Source organism: Rhynchophorus ferrugineus, unplaced genomic scaffold (assembly GCF_030347505.1).
Source record: "Rhynchophorus ferrugineus isolate W39M unplaced genomic scaffold, kcgeb_rfMv2 rfM2, whole genome shotgun sequence".
Taxonomy (NCBI): domain Eukaryota; kingdom Metazoa; phylum Arthropoda; class Insecta; order Coleoptera; family Curculionidae; genus Rhynchophorus; species Rhynchophorus ferrugineus.
In genome coordinates, this window is record NW_027472581.1 from 87,025,513 (window position 1) to 87,030,987 (window position 5,475).

Below are 5,475 nucleotides of genomic sequence, written 5' to 3' on the forward strand. Positions count from 1 at the left end.
CAGATACGGTATGTAGAAGGGGATATTTTAATGTTCAACGTTTCCTTCATTTCTTTGAAGCCGTGTTACTATTACATAATTACTAATTCAAACTGTTTGATTTTCGCTGTTTGTTTATAAAATTTTACCTTGTCTAAAATGTAGAGTCGATGAGACAATACATATATGATAATTGCGTTTGCTTTTTTTTGTGTATTTATTACGTTTTTGTGATGTATTTCTAAAGTGATATGTATTCAATTTGATTAACTTTTCACAGTGTTATTTGAGGGTTATCCTATTGTAGGTTGAGAGTCCCAAGTAGGAAACAGAAATAAACAACTCAACTTTCTTATGTTGACTGCAAATTATTCATATATTAATATTGTTAATCTTTTAATGAGTATTTCGAAATTGATTTCAGATCAGCATTTATCTAGAGTATAAGGATAGGAAAAATTTAATTCAGATTTCTAATAGATTAATTATAGCTTTTAGGTAATAGCCATGTGGCCGTATTATAGTGCGATTGAAAGGTAACAATCTATAGGGAATTCTATATTCTATAAAGATACTAAGATTCGGTTAATTACATCACTTAAATTTTTTGTTCATATTTTAGTGTATTCTTTCTTATATGGTTATGTGCATTGGACCTACTACTTAACGTGGGCCCGAACCACGGTCCTGGGGATTAAGCCTACCGCGTGATGAGTGCCAATTTCAGAAGATATCCGGTCTTACTCGCGTGACTAAGGTCATTTTGCTTGTCGTACTTTACACATTTGCCTTATGTACAAAAACAAACCGAAATTTACAATCCTGCCATTGCAGGATTTGATGTTTTTTTTGGAATTTTGTTCAGAAATCTCAAAAACTGATGTAAAAGTCGTCAATCAAAACGATGTGCCCTAAAACCGAGATTACCTTTTCAGTTGCCGATTTTTGTTTTTCTTGATTTATCATCTGTGTATCATAATCAAGTTATTAGCTATATTATTGCATTTTATAGCAATCTTTTCGTTTTTATAAATCAGAGGGACAATAATTATAAACATAAAAATTGCCATAGTTAACATACATCTTAGATGCATATTTATTACCATTTATATATAGTGAGTTTTAAATTAATTTAATAAACCATTTAGAATTTGTTTCAAATTTATGATGTGTAACGTTAATTTCAAACCAAGGGTATAAAATAAACATTGTATTTGGTAAACCAGTATAAAATATCATAATATCTTAAATTCAGAGATTAAAATAAATGATATAACAACTACTTACTCAATAAATGGCAAAACAAATTAAGCAAATAAGCATGCGAGATCTTGATATCGAGGTGGTCGGATGACAGTTTTGAAATATAATGAAAAGGTACCTGAGAAACCAATTTTCAATGACAAGGGTGAAATTAAAAATATAATTAAAATTTAATAGGGATCTGTAATTATTACGATAGTTACTTCTAATTCCATGTAATACTGAAATATAACGGAACTGACAGTGATTGAATGATGATGATGATGAGACAATGATAGAATATCCAAGATTGTTAACAACAATCTTAGTCAATAGTAGTTAATGACATTGACGGACAAACATTATGAAACAGACTTTAACGGTGACTGATAGCAATGATAAACTATGTTAGGGTGAACTATGACATGCAGACACGATACAAAGGAAAAGTAACGCACAATTTACCAGCTTATACTCTATAACTAACAATAATGAACGTGTAATGATATCAAGGGAAGCAGATGCACGAGATCCTGCCATTAGGGTTAGTACAACTCGCTAGGTTTAAGACAAATTCTCCAGCTATGATGAACATTGAATGCTTACAAGGGAAAAAGCTAAATGATTCATTCATAATATGCTGCCACCAAGAGCCAGCAGAAACCAGCTTAGATAGCGTTGATGTATGTTTCAAGTTATCCATAGATCATAACTACACATCAGTAACTTTGGCCACTTTGGCGTTAGTGTTTGATTTATAAAATAATTATAATTTATATTTACATTTACAACCATAAAACTAATATCTTTTATTTACCATAACTTAAGAATTATGGGGAATATACGACGAAAATAAAATAGATAACGAAAAATGGATAAATAAATTAATAAGTAGAGGGCAACGGAAACAAATAAAAAATAATAATTGGACAATAATAATTGGAGAATAATAAATCTAAAATAGTAAATAGAATATAATTATTGAACACTAATAAATATAAAATAATAAGTAGAACATAGTGAATGGAAATAATTAAAAAAAGAAAACTCTGTAAACAAACTCACCATTTGATGAAACTCAAACTTGTGTAGGAAAATATAGAACGGCATTGTTGAGGAATTGCGTAAAGGGCACCTGATGACCCATTCATTAATCGAGCCGGGCGTGGTATCGGGACCGGACGATGGGAATGCTGAGATGAATACTTTTGTATATAAAGGCCGGTGCCTTGACTGGTTGACGTAAGTGATAGCCGAATGTTATTGTAATCACCATTGTAATACCTTGTATATTATGAAGATAGTGACCATTATAACGTTTCTCTGAGCATTTGTATTTTATTTACCAGGAAACAAAAGTATTTCTTACAAATCAGAAGTGGGATTATACTCAAAATACGCTCAGGATGGTTGTGCGATTCTACATTGAGCCCTGAAAGAAGAAGCTATTCAAGGAAGATGACGCGGATAGTGTTAGTTAATAATTGGCGATTATAGAAGCGCCTTTACCGCAAATAATTTATTAAGATAGGGCGAATACAGTGAATTTGTCGAGCAGTGAAACCAGAGTTACAGAATTATGTTTGTGTTCGACGATCTAATGAACAAAATCAACGATATTACCAGAAAATAGCAAATATGTTGTACAAGTATTGTGTGACGATTTGATAAAAAGAACATTGTTAAAGTATTTCTTACGCTTGGCACAAAACACAGTAAAATGAATTGAATACGGAAAAGGTAATGAATATGACGCGTCGCGCCGTCAGAAATGAACTCTCATGAAGTTTTAACGTCCCTTGGATGTGTTAAGATATCACACCTGGCAAATACAGCTTCTGTATAAACATGTACAATGTTACCATTAATGTTAGTGGCTAAGTATTCGCAAAGCAAACACATTTTACAATTAAAAAGAAGCGGCAATCCCTCCTAGTTTTTTTACATTATAGTTCGATTTTTTTAAAATATAAACGATCCAAGATTAGAAGGTATGGCTCTGCCAGATGGAATTCTAAGTAAAATAATAGATATTCAGAACGATTTATGATTTCCTTGAATGGTACATGTCTTTCTTTGTGTTTTAGGAAAAAAATATTATGAAAATATTAATAAATAAAACTCACTTTTACAGAAGTTTTGCGTGAAAATTATTGTTATTTAGAATATATATTAAATTTTTATATAAAATTTGTAACCGTGTAATAGTTCCAGACCATCAATATTTTTGATTTCAAACCAAAATAAGCCGTGAGTGATTTAGTACCAGAACAGCTTAGTTTCCAACAGTCGTTTCCATACTGGATCACGTACCTACCAGGGAATGCAACATCAACATAACCAAGTACAAACATTCATTTCGACAAAATCCCAGACGCTCAGTCGACGAATATGCGGATTAAGACCAACCGCCAGTGTCCAGACGCAGTTGTTCAACCTTATTTTTAACCAACTTCGAAAAAGGAGGAAGTTCTGTGTTCGACTGTATAGATTTCTTAAATGTGCGTTTGCCGATTTCTGTGTCAATTATGGAGGATTGATTTTCAAGATAATTTTTTTAATCGAGTGCACTTCCGAGGTGGGCCCATTGAAACCAAGTCAGGATCTGATAGGAAGAAGGGGGAGGGGGATCGAGGGAAGAATGAGATAAATACTCACTAAAAAGTAAAAAAATAATTAAACTTAGATTTTTAACACAAAAAAAAACGTTTTAAGATAAAATTAATTTTTTGCTTTTAAAATTGTAAACTAATCTACCACTCTTTATATTTTGTGATTAAGAACATTTATAGTTTAGACATTTCTATAACATTTAACGTAAGAGTGATTTGATTGACTAAGATTTGATCAAGAAACGGAAAGTATTGTTACAAGTTAAATATTGAAATCGAAATGTTTAATCAACATTAGAATATCCAAAAAGAATAAGTTTTGTATATGTTTTGTAAACAAATAAAATGTTTTTTTAAAGGACGCGAAACGAGAAGGTACCAGACTAATAATTTGTGTTCTTAATCTCTTGTCAGATAAAATTTTTTGTTTTATTTTTTAATACGATTATTTCAAGCAATAATCGTATTGGTCAATATGTTATTCCTGTATTGTAAATTTCCACAGATATAGACCTTACTTTTTAAGTGATTTAAAATTACAATATACGTCATGGTATTATGTTTGTCGCAAGTTGTTTTATGGTTGACCCTGTATCAACAATATTAATGTTAATCGGGGTAAAACCAAAATAAAATTGAAATATTTTATTTACAGTTTAATTATCGACGAAAAATTCCAGTTCCTTTTATTGAAAAATTAATTCGCATACTTAATTTCTTTGTGTACTCTTCGTTGCTTATTATATAGGATTTGGTAAAAGCTATTTTGATTTTATCATGTTCCTCGAAACTATTATAATAATCAATAATGATGTCACTGTAGATCTTCTAAGAATTTTGGGCCGACAAATGGAATGACCACGTGATTTTAATAAACCTTTGCTGAAGTCAGCAGTTGAATAAAAATTTCTATAAGTAATATAACTAAGAAAGTTTATGACCATCAAACAGTAGTGGTATTAAAATAGAAAACTTGAAGTAAAAAAAATATTCTATAAGATCGGATTCTATACTCATTAACTTGTATGATGGTGAGGTCAACAATAAATAAAAAAATACTTTCAATAAACTCAATAAATGGTCTATAGCATTCCTTATGATATATCGCGTAATTACCATTTAAATTAATTTATTATCGCTGTGTTGAAATCATTCACCTTGTGAAGACAATTCAAAGCCAGAAAAACACGTCATAAGATGTATTTACTGTAACCAATTTTAAATTCGAATCAGAATCTTTTAAATAAATAATCCCCAATATCATATCCATAAAAATAAACATTAGCAGCCACTAGTTTTCAAATATCATTGAAATTAAGAAAGTAGGGAATGAATGTTTGTAAAAAATATGTTTATATATTTAAATACTAAAATATCATATATAGAAAAAACCATACAACATACCAACACACCAGTTTGGGTTTATTAACAAACTTTCAACAAATGACCAGGTCCCCAGAATAAAACATGCTATTGAAAAAAACTACTAAAGTAAAAAAATATACTCAGCTATATTCTCAGATGTAGCACAAGTCTTAGATAAGGTTTGGCATGAAGGCCTTGTTTATAAACTACTAAAATCGAACATTACAGCTGGAATGTTTAGAGCTAAGCAAGAAGAACTTTACTCTACAATAAAAAA